Source organism: Hylobates moloch, unplaced genomic scaffold (genome assembly GCF_009828535.3).
Source record: "Hylobates moloch isolate HMO894 unplaced genomic scaffold, HMol_V3 SCAFFOLD_9, whole genome shotgun sequence".
NCBI classification, from domain to species: Eukaryota; Metazoa; Chordata; class Mammalia; order Primates; family Hylobatidae; genus Hylobates; species Hylobates moloch.
The window spans coordinates 20,449,612-20,469,389 of NW_026652284.1; the positions used below are offsets into that span (position 1 = coordinate 20,449,612).

At 46.7% G+C, this 19,778-nt stretch overlaps 1 protein-coding gene across 3 annotated transcripts in view; it reads left to right on the top strand.

Annotated features, from left to right (window-relative positions):
• Positions 1–10,864: 10,864 nt before the first annotated feature.
• Positions 10,865–19,778, top strand: part of CDC42 (cell division cycle 42) — a 40,688-nt gene continuing 31,774 nt past the window's right edge. Inside the window, exon 1 of one of the 3 annotated variants that reach the window (XM_032759233.2) lies at positions 10,865–10,967. The gene's annotated coding sequence lies outside the window, so the exon portion shown is untranslated. The remainder of the gene's footprint in view (positions 10,968–19,778) is intronic. The other 2 variants (XM_032759235.2, XM_058444642.1) reach the window with 2 other exon arrangements.

The window sequence follows — 19,778 nt, forward strand, 5'->3', positions numbered from 1 at the left end:
CTACACCTTATACATACCCTGTCCTAGTGCTTGTTTTAATTACTGTTATTATTTTGAGATGGAGTCTCGCTCTGTCACCCAGGCTGGAATGCAGTGGCGCAATCTCGGCCCACTGCAACCTCCGCCTCCCAGGTTCAAGTGATTCTCCTACCTCAGCCTCCTGAGTAGCTGGGACTACAGGCGTGTGCCACCACACCTGGCTAAATTTTTTTTTGTATTTTTAGGAGAGACGATGTTTCACTATGTTGGCCAGGGTGGTCTCGAACCCCTTACCTCAGGTGATCTGCCTGCCTTAGCCTCCCAAAGTGCTGAGATCACAGGCGTGAGCCAGTGCACCCACCCAGCCTTGTTTTAATTATTGTTTGTCCCACTGGGAGTCCTTAATTCCTTGCGTAGGGATTGGTCTTATTGTATTTCTTTTTTTTTTTTGAGACGGAGTCTCGCTCTGTCGCCCAGGCTGGAGTGCAGTGGTGCAGTCTCGGCTCACTGCAAGCTCCGCCTCCTGGGTTCACGCCATTCTCCTGCCTCAGCCTCCACAGCAGCTGGGACTACAGGCGCCCGCCACCACGCCTGGCTAATTTTTTTGTATTTTTAGTAGAGACGGGGTTTCACTGTGTTAGCCAGGATGGTCTCGATCTCCTGACCTTGTGATCCGCCAGCCTTGGCCTCCCAAAGTGCTAGAATTACAGGAGTGAGCCACCATGCCTGGCCTATTGTATTTCTTTAACAGATTTCTATTGAGTATGCACTATATTCTAGCGCTGAGGGTACAGTGATGAAGCAAGCCCTTGGATTTACTGGGCTTTACTTGGCTTTAATGGGAGGAGACAGTAAGAAAAATAAAGAATTGAGACCATTTCAGATAGAGATAAGCACTATGAGGGAAGCAAAGCTGTGTGTGATAGCAGGTGGGGGTTGCTAGTTAAGCTGAGAAGGAGGAGGTCTTCTTGAAGAGGTGGTATTGGAGCAAATTCTTGTGGGGTAGAAAGGAGCAGGAGTGTACAGATAACCAGGGGGAACAGCAAGAGCAAAGGCTCTGAGCTAGGCAGAATAAACTCAGTGTGTCCAAGGAACAGCAACCAGGGCGGCATGGCTGGAGCCCAGTGAGTGAGTACGTGGTCCTGATGAGATTGGAGAGACGGACAAGGGCCTACAGGATGGAGACAGAGTTGCTCATTTATTTCTAGACTTTCCTCTTTCCCCTATCCTTTCTCATCCACCCTTGTTCAGTGACCCGGATTATCTTCGCCAGAGATGTGTAAGCAAGATGAAGGAGGCAAGCCTGGGCCAGTGAGAGAAAAGGCAAGAAGGAAACAGGTTTGGTGAGTTCCTCCCCTTTCTCTGCCTCCAGGAAGGGTTCAGGTCCCTAGACAAGCATAATGATGTGGGCATAAGTGGAGGAGGGAGGCTGAACAGCTGGAGGGGCTGCAGAGGGAGCAGATCCCTTAGTGGAGGCAGCCTCAGCAGCTGTAACCCCTTGTGGTGCAGCAGGTAAACCAGGAACATGGCTGGAGTCCTGGCAGTAGGGTTGGGGGGCTCCTCGAGAGGTCTGGGCCAGGACCAGCCAGAGGAATCAGGAAAGAGGGGTGGGCTGCAGTCTCAGTGATATGAATTATACAACACATCAACCTTTTGGCAACAACAGAGATACTTTAATATAATTATTTTTAACTTTAATTAATTTTTATTTATTTTTTTGAGACGGTGGTCTCACTCTGTTGCCCAGGCTGGAGTGCAGTGGTGTGATCTTGGCTCACTGCAGCCTTGACCTCCTGGCTCAAATGATCCTCCCAGCTCAGTCTCCTGAGTAATTAGCACTACAGACGTACACCACCATTCCCGGCTAATTTTTATATTTTTTTGTAGAGACGAAGGTCTTGCTATGTTGCCTAGGCTTTAACTTTTTTTTTTTTGAGACAGAGTCTCACTCTGTTGCCCAGGCTGGAGTGCAGTGGCATGATCTCCTCTCACTGCAACCTCCATCTCCTGGGTTCAAGTGATTCTCCTGCCTTAGCCTCCCAAGTAGCTGAGGCACCCACCACCACACCTGCTAGTTTTTGTATTTTTAGTAGAAACGGGATTTCATCATGTTGGCCAGGCTGGTTTCGAATTCCTGATCTCAAGTAATCTGCCCGCCTCAGCCTCCCAAAGTGCTAGGATTACAGGCTTGAGCCACTGTGTCTGGCCCTAACTTTTATTATTTATTTATTTTGAGATAGTGTTTTGCTCTGTCACCCAGGCTGGAGTGCCATGGCACCATCTTGGCTCACTGCGACCTCCGCCTCCTGGGTTCAAGCCATTCTCCTGCCTCAGCCTTTCAAACCATGCCTGGCTAATTTTTGTATTTTTAGAAGAGATGGGCCCTGTTGGCCAGGCTGGTCTTGAACTCCTGACCTCAAGTGATCCACCCTCCTCAGCCGCCCAGAGTGCTAGGATTATAGGCATGAACCACTGCACCTGGTCTTTTATTTTTTAATGAACTATTACACGTAAGAAAAGCAAATAAAACGTACCATAGAATAAATAATGATAAGGCAAACATCCATGTAATCATCACCCAGGTCATAAAATAGAACACTGCCAGCACTGCCCCCCTAGTACCACCATCCCTTCCAGATTCTAACCCCCTTTAGAGGCGGCCACTAGCTGAATTTGTGTGGTAATCACTTCCTTGGTTTTCTTTGTAGTTTTTGCCTATGAATCATACAGAAAGTCTTAAATTAGAATTTTCTCACACAAATCCCAAGCCTGAAGACCTTGGAGGAGAGCCTCTTTAATGTAGATCTTCCTCTTCTTTAGTAAATCTTGGCAGGCCCTTGGGGAGATGGTGGTGGATTTGCAGTCTTTTGCATTTGGCAGAGAATGCAGTATGAGGCTTCTCTCATTCAGCCGAAGTGTTCTAGGGATCTGAAGAGGACTGTGAGGGGCACAGCAATGCATCCGAAACCAAGCTTGCCCCTGAGAGCTTGCAGTAGGGTAGAAAAAGCGTGGGTAAACATGATAGCCCAGACAGAGGGCCTGGAGAGGGGCTCTGATAAGTGCTCTGGGGGTTTAGAGGAGCCAGCAATCCCTTTTGGCAGTGGGAAGCAGAGCTGGGTTTGTGTAAGAGGTGGTGTTGTATTCATTCATGCATCATTTATCAAACATTTTTGAGGGATGGCAGTGTGCCAGGAAATTAGGTAAAAGAATACAAAAAATGAATAAGATCTCTGCCTGCTCATGGCCTAACAGTTTAGCATAAATAGATACAAATAATTCCAATATGAGATGCTTTAAATACAAAGTGATATAAGACTGATTGGTTGCCTGGGGTTGTCAGGATATTTCAAAACTGAGGCCTAGGCTAGTCCTTGAAGGAGAGAAGAGTGGAGTTTGGCAGACAGAGAAGGGAGCCACTGAATCCACAGAGGCGGGAAAGGACACAAGGTGGATGTTGGCAAAATGTACAGTTCATGGTGGGAAGGAGAGTGGACTTGACATGTTGGATGGATAAGCAGGAAAGGTGTTTTAGGGAAGAGGATTAGCATGAGCAGTGGCAGAGAGGTAAGAAGTCGTGGTTCCCGCCTGCATGATACTAAGTAGTATACAGTCTAGCTGTAGCATAGGTGTGTAGTGGAAGGTGTGATGATTAATTTTATATGTCAACTTGACTGGGCCATGGGGTGCCCAGATATTTGATCAAACATTATTTTCGGTGTGTCTGCAAACTTGTTTCTGGATGAGATTAAGATCTGAATCAGGAGACTGAGCAAAACAAATTGCCCTCTCATCCAATCAGTTGAAGGCCAACATAAAACAAAAAGGCTGACCCTCCCTTGACTAAAGGAGAATTTTTCTTGCCTTCAGACCTTGAAGAGAAACACTGGCTCTTCCTCAGTCTTGAGCCTGCTGGCCTTTGGACTGGAACTGAAACATCACCTCTCCTGGTTCTCAGGCCTTCAGGCTTGGACTGGAGCTACACCATTGGCTCTCCTGGGTCTCCAGCTCAGTGACTCACCCTGTGTATCTTGGGACTTGTCCTCCATAGTCGTGTGAGTGAGCCAATTCTAATAAATCTCTTATAATAAATCTTTCTCTCTATATATATGTATGTATATTTTATATATAGAGATTATATATTATATATAATTTATATATTATATATGATTATATAATTATATAATAATATATTATATATAGACCATTCTATATGTATATATAACCACTCTCTATATAGAGAATGGTTTTATTTTTTATTATTATTATTATTTCGAGATGGAGTCTCCCTCTGTCGCCCAGGCTGGAGTGCAGTGGTTCGATCTCGGCTCACTGCAACCTCGGCTCATTGAACTTCTGGGTTCAAATGATTCTCCTGCCTCAGCCTCCCAAGTAGCTGATTACAAGCACACATCACTACACACAGCTAATTTTGTATTTGTAGTAGATACGAGGTTTCACCATGTTGGCCAGGCTGGTCTCGAACTCCTGACCTCAAGTGTTCCACCTGCCTCGGCCTCCCAAAGTGCTGGGATTACAGGTGTGAGGCACTGCACGTGGCCAGAATGGTTTTATATGTAATATATAAATAATATATATTACCATTCTATTGGTTCTGTTTCTCTGGAGAACTATGACTAATACAAAAAGCAAGGGAAATCACTTTGGAAAGGCAAAGATCATAGAGGACATAGAATGTCTGGGTAAAGGGCTTAAATTTTTTTTTTTTTTTTTGAGATGGAGTCTCTCTCTGTTGCCCAGGCACTGCAACCTCCGCCTCCTAGATTGAAGCGATTGTCCTGCCTCAGCCTCCTGAGTAGCTGGGATTACAGGCATGCACCAACACGCCCAGCTAATTTTTGTATTTTTAGTAGAGATGGGGTTTCACCATGTTGGTCAAGCTGGTTTCAAACTCCTGACCTCGTGATCTGCCCACCTCAGCCTCCCAAAGTGCTAGGATTACAGGTCTGATCACCGTACCTGACCAAAGGTCTTAAATTTTATTCTGAAGACAAAGGAGAAAACACTGAAGGTTTCTGAGTAAGGGAGTGACCTAATCAGAGTGATGATCTAGGAAGATAAATGCTGTGCTTTGTCAACTGAGTTAAAGCAGAGATTTTTTTTTTTTTTTTTTTTAGACAGAGTCTTGCTCTGTGGCCAGGCTGGAGTGCAGTGGCGCGATCTCTGCTCACTGAAACCTCCGCCTTCCAGGTTCAAGTGATTCCCCTGCCTCAGCCTCCCGAGTAGCTAGGACTACAGGCGCGCACCACTGTACCCAGCTAATTTTTTGTATTTTAGTAGAGACAGGGTTTCACCATGTTGGCCACAATGGTCTTGATCTCCTGACCTCATGATCCTCCCGCCTTGGCCTCCCAAAGTGCTGGGATTACAGGCGTGAGCCACCGTACCCAGCCGAGATTCTATTTATTTTTTTGAGACAGGGTCTTGTTTTGTCACCCAGGCTGGAGTGCAGTGTAGTGCAGTGTAGTGCAGTGGCATGATCATAGCTCACTGCAGTCTCAACGTCGCAGGCTCAAGCGACCCTCACATCTCAGCCTCCCCAAGTAGCTGGGACTACAGGTGCTTGCCACCACACGATTAATTTTTATATTTCTTTTTTTTTTTTTTTGAGACGGAGTCTCGCTCTGTCGCCCAGGCTGGAGTGCAGTGGCGCAATCTCGGCTCACTGCAAGCTCTGCCTCCCGGGTTCACGCCATTCTCCTGCCTCAGCCTCTCCGAGTAGCTGGGACTACAGGCGCCCACCACCACGCCCGGCTAATTTTTTTGTATTTTTAGTAGAGACGGGGTTTCACCGTGGTCTCGATCTCCTGACCTCGTGATCCGCCCGCCTCGGCCTCCCAAAGTGCTGGGATTACAAGCGTGAGCCACCGCGCCCGGCCAATTTTTATATTTCTTGTAGAGATGAGGTCTCAGTATGTTGCCCAGGCTGGTCTCAAACTCCTGGGTTCAAGTGATCCTCCCGCTTCAGCCTCCCAAAGTGTTGGGATTATAGGCATGAGCCACCATGCCTGGCCTAAAGCAGAGAGCTTGAAGGGAGCCTCTAGAAATTAGATACGAATTTTGTGAGTATAGGATCTGTGATGCAGAAAAGATTGAGAACTCCTGGATATACAAGGCTGTAGGGGCCAAGAGCAGACATAGGTGCTTAGACCCTGGAGTAGGTGGGAGCTGGAAGATGATTTTGATGGTAGATGGAAGATGGAAGATGATTTCCTGCTGAGTAGGTGGAAATTTGAAAATGGGGGTAGGATGCTGGGCGCGATGGCTCATGCCTGTAATCCCAGCACTTTGGGAGGCTGAGGTGGGTGGATCACCTGTAGTCAGGAGTTTGAGACCAGCCTGGCCAACATGGTGAAACCCCATCTCTACTAAAAAATCCAAAAATTAGCTGGGCATGGTAGCAGTTGCCTGCAATCCCAGCTACTCGGGAGGCTGAGGCAGGAGAATCACTTGAACCTGGGAGGCGGAGGTTGCAGTGAGCTGAGATCGTGCCATTGCACTCCAGCCTGGGCAACAGAGTGAGACTGTATAAAAAAAAAAAAAATTGGGGGTGGGAATAGGGGTTGGAAGAGGTATAGATGTGGGAGTTATTACCTAGAGGGTAGGGACAAGTACCTCATGGGCAGACAAGCAGGGCAGGGGTGGCAGTGATTCATCAAGAGTTTGGCAGTCATAAGCAAAAGAAACCTACTCAACCTGGTTCAGGCAGTAGAGGGAATTTATTGCTAATGTGACTGAAGATTGAAGCAAGACTGGATCTGATGGCTCATGCAATGCCACTGGGACTTGGTTTCATGTCTCCATCTCTCAGTTCTGTTTCCCCCTCTGTCTTGGTCTCATTCTCAGGCAAGATTCTCTGCTTGCAGTGGGAAGCTGGCTGCCAGCAGAGCCACGATTACATCCTACCCTCAGCAAATAGAGATTCACTGAACTGAATAGTTCTGACCAAAGTTCCAGAATTAAATTTCATTGGGTCGCATGCCTGTTGCTGAAATGGTGTGGCAACAGGGCTCTCTGTAATGCTGTGATTGGCCAAGCCTGGGTCACGTGTCCATTCCCGCAACTAGAGATAGTGTCATCTCTAGAGCCACATGGATTGAGAGTTGGGGCAGGGGCTGCTCAAGGAGAAATGGAAGTGCTGTTACCAGAAGGAAGAATGGACACTGGAATGGTAGCCACCTGGAAGGGAGCCGGAGCCCCACAGGCTGTCCTTCCTGTTAACATGAGGCAGCTATAGCAGTGGGGCAGTTGCGGGGAGGCACTAGGAGGCTGGGAGCTGTGCCGGCAGTGAGGGACATGGTAGATCGGGTCAAGTAATAGTAACACCATTGCCATTGCTGTTTGGGGCTGTGAAAAGGTCTAGGAGGGTTCTTCTGACAAAAAACCTGACAACATAAAAGACACAGTGCTATGTAAGTCCTTGTCCTCAGAATAAAGGCAGGAAAAGCTGAACAGTTGGGTGACACCCCATCAAGATATTGCTGCTACTGGAAAGGGCAGACGTTGTCTGGGGACATTCATGGGATTGTGAGACAGGACGAAAGAAAGGGCACTGCCAGCTGGACTTGTGAAGGGAAGAAACAACCATTTTCCCCTCAAGTTTAAAAAATGAAGCTTATGCGTTTTTACAATAGTAATAAATTCACAATAGCCCAAAACAACCCAAATTCCAACAGTAGGAGTCTGGGTAAATATTGTAATGCCTGGAGAGTAAAATGCAGCCTTTACAAATGATGCTTTATTTGACATGGAAAGATGTTCACAATGTAGTTTTTTTGTTTTGTTTTGTTTTTGTATTTTTTGTAGAGATGGGTGGGGGCGGGTCTTGCTATGTTGCTCAGACTGGTCTTGAACTCCTGGGCTCAAGTGATCCACCCGCCTCAGCCTCCCAAAGTGTTGGGATTATAGGTATGAGCCACATTAGAAGTAGGACTACAGCTGAAGCTTATCTTCTTTTTTTTTTTTTTGATGGGGTTTTGTTCTTGTTGCCCAGGCTAGAGTGCAATGGCGCAATCTTGGCTTACTGCAACCTCTGCCTCCCAGGTTTCAGCGATTCTCCTGTCTCAGCCTCCTGAGTAGCTGCGAATACAGGTGCATGCCACACCCAGCTAATTTTTGTATTTTTAGTAGAGAAAGGGTTTCACCATGTTGGTCAGGCTGGTCTTGAACTCCCCACCTCAAGTGATCTGCCCACCTCAGCCTCCCAGAGTGCTGGAATTAACAGGCGTGAGCCACCGCGCCTGCCTTTTTTTTTTTTTTTGAGACAGAGTTTCACTTTTTTGTCGCCAAGGCTGGAGTGCAATGGCATGATCTTGGGGTCACTGCAACCTCTGTCTCCTGGATTCAAATGATTCTCCTGCCTCAGCCTCCCAAGTAGCTGGGATTATAGGCACCTGCCACTACACCCAGCAAATTTTTGTGTGTGTGTTTTTTAGTAGAGATGGGGTTTTACCATGTTGGTCAGGCTGGTCTTGAACTCCTGACCTCAGGTGATCCACCAGCCTCAGCCTCCCAAAGTGCTGGGATTACAGGTGTGAGCCACTGTGCCTGGCCTGAAGCTTATCTTCTAATTTCTCTGTAATAAACCTGCTTGATAGTGTGGTAGTGTCATAGTCAACTACAGCCAGCCTCCTGAGTGCAAGTCTCAGCTCTGCCACTGCTTGGCATGGCGGCTATGGGCAAGTCTCTTAACACCTCTGAGCTTCAGTTCATGTAACCATAAAGTGGGGGTAACAGTTCATAACTCATAGGGTGGCTGTGAGTATTAAATTAGCTACTACTACTTGCAAAGCTATTAGCCATACCTGCAAAGCTATTAGCCATACCTGCAGTAAACGCTAAAAAATGTAGTTCTTATTTTTGAGTAATTAAAAAATCCAAAAGAGGGCTGGGTGCGGTGGCTTACATCTGTAATCACGGCCCTTTGGGAGGCCGAGGCAGGTGGATCACAAAGTCATGAGTTCAAGACCAGCTTGGCCAATATGGTGAAACCCCATCTCTACTAAAAATATAAAAATTAGCCGGGCATGGTGGTGGGCACCTGTAGTCCCAGCCACTTGGGAGGCTGAGGCAGGAGAATCGCTTGAACCCGGGAGGCGGAGGTTACAGTGAGCAGAGATCGAACCACTGCATTCCAGCCTGGGTGACAGAGTGAGACTCTGTCTAAAAAAAAAAAAAAAATCCAAAAGTAAATATGACTATAAGTCAATATACTGGAATTAAGTGTCTTTGTTGGCCAAATAGCTGTGGCAGTAGATAATAAATGAGCTGTTATTAAGATAAGCAATTTTTTTTTTTTGAGACGGAGTCTCGCTCTGTTGCCCAGGCTGGAGTGCAGTGGCGTGATCTCGGCTCACTGCAAGCTCCGCCTCCCGGGTTCACGCCATTCTCCTGCCTCAGCCTCTCCAGTAGCTGCGGCTACAGGCGCTCGCCACCACGCCCGGCTAATTTTTTTTGTATTTTTAGTAGAGACGATTTCACTGTGTTAGCCAGGATGGTCTCGATCTCCTGACCTCGTAATCCGCCCGCCTTGGCCTCCCAAAGTGCTAGGATTACAGGCGTGAGCCACCGCGCCCGGCCTAGGATAAGCAATTTAAGCTATTTTTCTCTAACATGGGGAAACATCTAAGAATAAGAGAGGGAAGTTCTCTATTTTCCTGAAGCTTTCATACTAGCAGAGAAGACAAATAATAGATACTGCGAAGACAGGATGATTGAAGAATGCAGTGATATAAATTTGGGGGAAGAGGAGGGAGGCAGAGCAAAGAAAGTTCAAGGCCTTGGCCAGACGTAGTGGCTCATACCTTGTAATCCCAGCAGTTTGGGAGGTTGAGGCAGGCTGATAGCTTGTGTCCGGGAGTTCAAGACAAGCCTGGGCAATCCAGCAAAACCCTGTGTCTACAAAAAAATACAATTAGCCAGGCATGGTGGCATGCGCCTGTGGTCCCAGCTACTTGGGAGGCTGAGGTGGAAGAATCGCCAGGACGTCGAGATTGCAGTGAGCTGAGATTGTGCCACTGCACTCCAGCCTGGGTGACAGAGAAAGAACGTCTCAAAAACAACAACAACAACAACAAAACAGAAAAACAAGGCCTGTGGTTGGGGGAAGGTTGTAACTCTAAAAAAGACCCATGTGGCTACAGCGAGGGACACTGGGTGTAGGTAGAGATAAGAAGAGTGATACTCAGTTCTCATATCACGGCGGACTGAATACAGGCCCGGGGGAGTGAGAGACCATCCACCCCTGTGATCTGGGGCAAGTCACCAGCCCTTTCAGAGAAGCTTCCGTCTTCTCTGCAAAATGGGACGATAATACCTTGCTTCACAAGGTTGCAAGGATCAAAAGAACTGGTAGTGGGCCGGGCGCGGTGGTTCACGCCCGTAATCCCAGCACTTTGGGAGGTCGAGGCAGGCGGATCACTTACTTGAGGTCAGGAGTTCGAGACCAGCCTGGGCAAAATGGCGAAACCCCGTGTCTGCTAAAAATACAAACATTAGCTTGGCATGGTGGCAGGTGCCAGTGATCCCAGCTATTCGGGAGGCAGAGGCAGGAGGATCGCTTGAACCCAAGGGGTGGAGGTTGCGGTGAGCTGAGATCGTGCGCTGCACTCCAGTCTGGGCAACAGAGCAAGACTCTGTCTCAGAAAAACAAACAAAAAAAACTGGTAGAGGAAGCGCTTTGCATACTACCGTTCACAGTATTATTACAAATACAACCATTGGGAAAAGATGCGGAGCATGGCCCCGAACTCACCAGCTGCGCCGGCCTGCGCGTGCGCGACAGGCGGGCGGAGCCAGAGCAATCCAGGCACCGCCTTGACCCGCCCCAGCCTCTTCCCCTTCCCTGTTCCTCCCACTTCCGCGGGCACCCAACTGTGCGTCTCCTGCGCGCTGACGTCAGGTGCGTGCCCCTGTCCGGCAGCCGAGGAGACCCCGCGCAGTGCTGCCAACGCCCCGGTGGAGAAGCTGAGGTGAGTGCGGGGCCTGAGGTTCCCCGCGAGAGCGGCCGCCCCACTGTCCTGTCCCTGCCGTCTCCGTCCTCTCCCAGTCCTCGGGAACACCCCGTCTGCGGGATCGAGGGGGGCCCGGGAGCACGGGTTGTGGGGGAGTGCCCGGCTCGCGCTGCGTCCTCCGGGCGGGCAAGGGTCCGCGTTCTATGGGGGAGCCGGGGCGGGGGTCGCGGCCGGGGAGGCAGGGGGCGCCCGCCTGCTGAGGGGCGCGCGGTCGGAGCTCGGGGCGCGAGCGGGGCCGGGCTGTCACCGGCAGCGGCGGAAGGAAGGGGGTCACACCCATCCTGGGCGCCCGAGCTCCCCTCCCCCCAGCCCGGCCCCGCGGGCTCCTAAGGGCGGCCTGGGCCCGGGTGCCGGGGGCCTCAGCGACTCGCGGGCGCCTGGGCCGGGCCGGGCGCCGGTCCTCGGGGCTCGCAGGCTGCGTTCCGTGCCCTGCGCTCCGGCCTGGACTTCCTGCTTCGCCGGGCGCCGCCGCGGACATTTTGCGGCGGGGGTTGGGGGGGCGGGGGAGGGGAGTGGCGTTGCGGCCGCGGCGGGGCGGCGGCAGGAGGGCCGCTCGCGGGCTGCCCGCGGCGGTGCCTGTCCGCGCTCCCCTCCGCGCCGGCCGCGTTCTCTGGGAGGAGTGGCCTGGAGCCCCTGGCTCCAGGCTGGTCTTCCTGCCGGAGGTCGAGTCCCTAGCATTTCCATCCGCTCCTCCAGCCCGCTCCCTGCCGATTCAGCTGAAGCTTCCCTTTCGGGGAGTTACCTAACCACCTCCCGAAGCCGTCGTTCTACTGCTTGGTTAATTCCTCTTATCGGGGGGAAATTTTCTTTGTTCGTTTGTTTTTCCTCCCCTTTAAGTCCAAGATAAATGCAGTGTGGAAGGTTACGTCATCGCGGTATAAGGAGTGAGACTTAACTCTTACAAGTCAGGGACTTAAATTCAGACAGCATTTTGCAGCCTTAGTCGGTCACCCAGTGGCTTATCCTGCCAGCTTCCCAATGCGTCGTATTCACAGATGATGTTTTGAAAGCTTGTTACTTGTGTTCATGACCGCCTTCAGTGCACCTATAAGCCAGGAAGGTTTAAAATCCCAGAATTAGTTTGTGTCAGGGAATAGTGTAAGACAACACCGTCCGCGGCCCCTTGCGTGGGCATTAACTTTAAATAGAGGTCCCTTTGACTATACTAGAATGAAGTGGGTTTATTTGTGGGAACACTTTTCGGTCCAAAATGATTTTCCCAGACTGTTTCTTCTCCTTTGTGATTTACTGCATGCTGGGAATCTCCCTAGGTTGATTCAAGTGCACTTTTTGTGGTGAAGTTGTGTTGAAAAGAGGATCCGTTTATACCTGATATATGCTAGACATTTTAGTTCTGTTATTAAAAACGAGCCTTGGATTTTTAAGCAAAAAAACTTAATATTTTCATAATTTTGAGATCACACTTTTTATTTTTTTTGAGACAGGGTCTCAAAGACTTTACTAAATATAATGGATATTGCACTCCCAGGCTGCAGTGCAGTGGCGCGATCTTGGCCCACCGCAGCCTCCGCCTCTAGGGGTCAAGTGATCCTCCCACCTCAGCCTCCCAAGTAGCTGGTACTGCAGGCATGTACCACCATGCCCCTCTAATTTTTGTATTTTTTGTACAGACAGGGTTTCGCCATGTTGTCCAGGCTGGTCTTGGACTCCTGGGGTCAAGCAGAGGTCACAATTTTTGTTCCCTAGGGTGTTTACATTCTAAATTTTATATCCTTCCGCGACTACAGTAGTATCACAGAAAAATGTTGACACTGTAAAGCAAATGAGATCCAATTGTGTAATGCATTGTTGTAAAGATAATTCATGTCGAAACAAATGCTTTCCCACTGTTTCTCATTTTTATAGGGAACAGATTGGTAAACACTTAAAAGGAGTGTAGGTTCAAGGCAGCTTTCTGTAGTGTGTAGGCATTACAGACCGTTGGATAGGTGTGGAACTTGAATCTCTGAAATACATTTGTTAGCCTTGATGTAATATTTTAGGCGTATAAAATTGGAACACATCTGCCTTACTTTCTTGAGCTTTCTATATTTAATAATTTAAAATAATATCAATTTGTATCTTTCCTTTTAGAAAATAACAGTAGTTTGAATTTATAGTTTTTTTTTTTTTTTTTAGAAGGAGTCTCAGTCTGTCGCCCAGGCTGGAGTGCAGTGGTGCGATCTCGGCTCACTGTAAGCTCCGCCTCCCAGGTTCATGCCATTCTCCTGCCTCAGCCTCCCGAGTAGCTGGGACTACAGGTGCCCACCACCACGCCCGCCTAATTTTTTGTATTTTTAGTAGAGACGGGGTTTCACCGTGTTAGCCAGGATGGTCTTGATCTCCTGACCTCATGATCCGCCCGCCTCGGCCCCCCAAAGTGCTGGGATTACAGGCGTGAGCCACCGCGCCCAGCCTGAATTTATAGTTTTTATACTGAGATGGAGATAAGAGATTGGTAATCAACTTAAAGTATTAAATGAGCTCGTTTTCAGTAATTTCTTCAAGACCAGAAAGGTATCACATCCTCTGTTTATACTCTTAAAATGTTTTCATGTTACAACCAATACCTGTTCTTACTAAACTTAATTTTTTGGGAATCTAAGGCAGATGTTATAGCCTAGAGTAGTATAGGGACTTAAATAAAAAATTGATTTTTTTTTTTTTTTTTTTTTTTGGAGACAGGGTCTTACTCTGTCGCCCAGGCTAGAGTGCAGTGGTGTGATCACAGCTCACTGCAGCCTCGGCCTCCCAGGCTCAACTGATCCTTCCACCTCAGCCTCTGCAGTAGCTGGGACTACGGTGCGTGCAACCAGACCTGGCTAATTTTGGTATCTTTCGTAGAGATCGGGTTTCATCATATTGTCCAGGCTGATCTGGAATGCCTGAACTCAAGCTATCTGCTCCTGTTGGCCTCTGACAGTGCTGGGATATAGGCATGAGCTGCTGTGCCGCTGACAGGCTTTCTTGGAAGTAAAAGACAAGTTGTGCTCTTATTTATAGATGTATTTTAAATGCACTTCTCTATTGTTTTAGAGTTTTTTTTTTTCTTTTTGTTTTTGTTTTTGAGAGGATGAGAAACAATGAGCACCTTAGGCTACCGGGCTTCCTTTGAAGGGGAGAGAGGGTTAAATATTGTGTTAACATATCTTCCAGGAAAATATCTCTTTGTATTAAAAGGCTTCATTTTGGAATTTTATGGTAATGCCTTATTCAGTGTTCTCTTCCACATACATTTCCTCATTAGATTGTAAGTTCTGTGAGGGCAGGGCTTTGGCCTGGCATGGTCACCCCATTGCTAATGCCTAGAATACTGCCATACATACAGTAGGTTTTAAGAAATATTTTTCAAGTGAATGAATTTGATGATGTCTGAGGGTTAACGTTTTCCCTAATATTCCATGGGCCTTTGTGCTATGTTTCCTGAGACAACTTTTGTGCTTGGTCAGCCATATCTTTATTTGGGCTCATTGAAGTAGTGATTACTAATCTACTCTTGCTTGACTTTTTCCATCTGTTTAGGTCAGTATCTTCTGCAGCTGCACTGTCTGGACAATTTACCATCACTTAGAAAATCTGTGATGACTACTAGTTCTCTTACTCTCCTAAAAATTATTCACTTAATGTTCGTTTCCCTATCTTCCTTTATTTCTTTGTTTGCAAATAACTTTTGCCACTTGTTCACTACTGTATCAGATTCCTGGTCATGTTATGCTTTGTGTCTTACTAGTTTCTACTTTTAGTTTCTCATACCTTCAGTCCAAAATATTTTTACTATAGCAATTTTCATTACTTGCCATTTCAGCTACCTCTGCTGCTGCTGCTATTTTAAGTTCTGAATGTCAAAACTCTTCTGGGACATTGATCTCAAACTGCTTATTCCATGAAGTGAAACCAGGCTTTCTGCCACCAATGTGGTGTCCCTTCTTGCAATTTTAGAAAAATATTTTTTAAATCAAAGATTTGTCATTAGCCATTATACTAAAGTCCAGAACAATTTCTAATAGAGCAGAAAACTATATTAAGTCATGGTATTCACTAAGCATTGGTGCTCTATCACCTTAAGAGAAACTCTGATTTAGGCTCTGTTACTTACTGTTGTTCTGTAACGCTTTACACTTTAACCTTGCATCCTTTTCTGTAAAATTAAGCCATTGCCATTTGCCATTTCAATTCTGCTGTGTTCTTGATTGGTATATTGCTACCATAGTGATTAAAAGCATAGACTCTGGAACCAGACTGCCTGGGTTCAGATCCTGGTTCTGCCACTTATTAGCTATATGCAGTCTAAGTAATGTCTTTGTGACTCAGGTTTACTTCCTCTAAAATAGGGATAGCAATAGTGCTTACCTCACAGTGTTGCAGTGTTAGGAAGATTGAATTAATATATATGAAGTGTTTAGGACTATTCACTGGCACATAGTGAGTGCTGTATAGATTTTTGCTCTTGGCACAACTCTGAGGACCTTTCCCCGCCATCTTTGAGAAGCTGTGTTTCTCTCAAACATAAACATTTTAATAACCATCCTTCCCCCGGACTAATCTGATGAATCCAAAAACATTTCTTTTTTCTTTTTTGAGATGGAGTTTTGCTCTTGTTGCCCAGGCTGGAGTGCAATGGCATGATCTTGGCTCACCGCAACCTCCGCCTCCTGGGTTCAGGCGATTTTCCCGCCTCAGCCTCTTGAGTAGCTGGGATTGCAGGCATGCGTCAGCACACCTGGCTAATTTTGTATTTTTCGTAGAGATGGGGTTTCTCCATGTTGGTCAGGCTGGTCTCGAACTCCTGACCTCAGGTGGTCTGCCCGCCTCGGCCTCCCAAAGTGCTGGGATTACAGGCGTAAGCCACCATGTCTAGCCCAAAAACATTTCTAAATGAAGTGGGGATTGCTTTATTTATTTTTTTCTTTTCTTTTTTTTTTTTTTTTTTTTTTTTTTGAGACAGAGTCTCGCTCTGTCACCCAGGCTGGAGTGCAGTGGCGCGATCTTGGCTCACTGCAACCTCTGCCTCCCAGGTTCAAGCGATTCTTCTGCCCCGGCCTCCTGAGTAGCTGGGATTACAGGTGTCCACCACCACGCCCGGATTATTTTCGTATTTTTAGTAGAGGTGGGGATTTCACCATGTTGGTCAGGCTGGTCTGGAACTCCTGACCTCACATGATCGGCCTGCCTCGGCCTCCCAAAGTGCTGGAATTACAGGCGTGAATTACAGTATAGTCCGTGGACCCAGCAGCATAGGGAGCTCATCAGAACTGTCAGGATTCATCCCAGTCTTACTGACTCAGAATCTTATTTTAATAAGATCCCCACATGATTTTTATGTGTATTAAGGCTTGAAGCACCCTCGTCAGGACTGCTAGAGTGATGTCTCATTTCGGAAACAACGTGAATGCTTTATTTCATTTTATTTTCCTATGGAAGCATAACCTGGTTTATTTTAGGCAGTGTACCAGAATTTATTGCAAGGATCATAATCTGAAAATGAATCTGAAGCATATTTAGTTTTTAAAGGAATTGTAGTTTCCTGCCTATTATGTAGAGTTGCCGCATGTCTGCTCATTATCAGGAACTAATGTGTTGTTTAAAGTTGTTTTTTTTTTTTTTTGAGATGGAGTTTTGCCCTTGTTGCCCAGGCTGGAGTGCAATGGCGCGATCTCCGCTCACTGCAACCGCCACCTCCCGGGTTCAAGTGATTCTCCTGCCTCAACCTCCCGAGTAGCTGGGATTACAGGCATGTGCCAGCATGCCTGGCTGATCTTGTATTTTTAGTAGAGATGGGATTTCTCCATGTTGGGGGTTTCTCCATGCTGGTCAGGCTGGTCTCAAACTCCCGACCTCAGGTGATCCACCCACCCACCTCGGCCTCCCATAGTGCTGGGATTACAGGCGTGAACCACCGCACCCAGCTGAATTATGTATTTTTTAATTTTGTTTTTATTTTTTAGAGATAGAGTCTTGCTATGTCACCCAGGCTGCAGTGTGTGGTGCGATTATAGCTCACTGTAACCTTGAACTCCTGGACTTAAAGGATCCTCCAACCTCAGCCTCCTAAGTAGCTGGGATTGCAGGCACACACCACCACACTTGGCTAATTGTAATCTTGTCCCCATGAGAACTCCACCTTGGCCTCCAGACTGTGGGATTCCTTTTGACCTCTGCAAGGCCTTAATTTTTTTTTTTTTTGAGCCCAGGCTGGAGTGCAGTGGCGCAATCTCAGCTCACCGCAACCTCCGCCTACCAGGTTCAAGTGATTCTCCTGCCTCAGCCTCCCTAGTAGCTGGGATTACAGGCATGTGCCACCACAGCACGGGGCCTTGATTATACATTTGAACTTAAGTGACATTTTATTGAAAACTAATTGTTGTGAAGAGGAATGGTCTAAGCATATGATTAGGATAATTCATATTCATTATGAAAACTTAGGTGAAATACAGACTTGGCATTTAGCTTGTTGAATGTAAACATGTTTTCTGCTTTTTTTTGCTAAAATCATATTTCCAATTTCAAGGGAAAATGTTAAGAACTAAAATCATCTTTTTCAGCTACCCGCCTGAAAAAATTATTGCTATTTTTCTTTTTTTTCTTTTTTTTTTGAGACAGAGTCTTGCTCTGTTGCCCACGCTGGAGTGCAGTGGTGCGATCTTGGCTCACCACAACCTCGCCTCCCGGGTTCAAGCGATTCTCTTGCCTCAGTCTCCCAAGTAGCTGGGATTACAGGCGCACACCACCATACCTGGCTAATTTTTGTATTTTTAGTAGAGACGGGGTTTCACTATTTGGACAGGATGGTCTTGAACTTCTGACCTCAGGTGATCCGCCTGCCTTGGCCTCCCAAAGTGCTGGGATTACAGGCGTGAGCCATGGCTCCCGGCCTGTTACTTTTCAAGGGCCAGATTGAATTTATTTCTCTGATGTTTCCTTTTTCCTTCTTTAACTATTTGGTGTAGGAGAAATTCTCCAGAACTATCCCTGAGAGCTGGGGGATCAGTGTCTCAGGAACACCTGTGTTTATTACCTGTGTCCATTCTCTGTGTCTTAAGTGGCCATTTGAAGCCATCTGCATCCTTTTCAATTAAAAGATTATCAGTAGGCTGGGTGCGGCGGCTCATGCTTGTAATCCCAGCACTTTGGGAGGCTGAGGCAGGCCGATCACCTGAGGTCTGGAGTTCAAGACCAACCTGGTCAACATGGTAAAACCCCGTCTTTACTAAAAATACAAAAATTAGCCATGGTGGCATGCGCCTGTAAGCCCAGCTACTTGGGAGGCTGAGGCACGAGAATCGCTTGAACCCGGGATGCAGGGGCTGCAGTGAGCGGGGATGCACCACTGTTCTCCAGCTTGGGCGACAGCTGAGACTCTGTCTCAAAAAATTAAAAAAAAAAAAAAAAAGATTATTGCAACTCGTTACTCCTTGTGGAAGGAGGAGAGGTGTCTGAGAACAGATCAAATGAGGAACAGATGATGAAACCAGAGGGAGATGGAGGTGGAATAAAAGAATATTATGTTAATTAGCGTTAAAGGGTATGAGAAAAGAGGATACATTTAGTAGAAGAAAGCATAAACAAGATTTCAGCTATGGTTCATTTGCTTTGCTGGAAGACAGTTTAGGAGTATTTGTAATATTTTTAGTTTGTTTTTAATCTATATAAAAGCAGATGAAGAGGAGTGGGAAGTGAAAGAATAATGTTACTTGAATAACACTTATCTCTGGTTTCAGTGATTTTCATTACAACTTTACTAGTATTTGTTTCATTAGCTGAATACTATTGGAGAAGAACTCGGTTTTAGATAAATTCTGAAATGGAATTAATACATTCATATCACTTGCTTGCCTAAAAAACATTTTTATTATAGGGTTTAAGATTAACAAGATTTTAAAATAAGTGATTAGATTTTAAAATGTGTAAAGTTTGGTTTATCAGATAACTTGAAAGGATAGTTCTATGGATATCAGTGTTTTTTTATTTTGCTATTTTATTTGTGCTATTTATTTGCTCTGTTCATCATAGGGGCAAAGGAAATGTTAGATCATCCTAATAGTTGATAAGCTAGTAAAGATGAGGGTAGGGGATAATTTTAGAGTAAGGCCTGTGTGGCTTAGTGTGTTTCAGAATATCTGAAAGACGTTTCCATGGGCTTGGGTGTCAGACAAATTAGAAACCCAGCCGGGCAGAGTGGCTTGCGCCTGTAATCCCAGCACTTTGGGAGGCCATGGTGGGCGGATCACGTGAGGTCAGGAGTTCGAGACCAGCCTGGCCAACATGGTGAAACCCAGTCTCTACTAAAAATACAAAAAATTAGCCGGGTGTGGTGGCATGTGCCTGCAATCCCAGCTACTCGGGAGGCTGAGGCAGGGGAATCGCTTGAACCGGGGAGGTGGAGGTTGCAGTGAGCCGAGATTGCACCACTGCGCTTCAGTCTGGGCAACAAGAGCAAAATTCTGTCTCAGGAAAAAAAACAACCCTTTATTATATCTTCATCCTGGAAATCATAATGTATATAAGTTTATTTTAAAGGGTTAGAGAAATTAGACTGTCAATCAGTTTAACTTGATGTTTCTTTCTTTCTTTTTTTTTTGAGACGGAGTCTTGCTCTATTACTGCCCAGGCTGTAATGCAGTGGTGTGATCTCGGCTCACTGCAACCTCTGCCTCCTGGGTTCAAGCAGTTCTCCTGCCTCACCCTCCCGAGTAGCTGGGATTACAGGTGCCTGCCACCATGCCTGGCTAATTTTTGTATTTTTTTTTTTTTTTTTTTTTTTGAGACGGA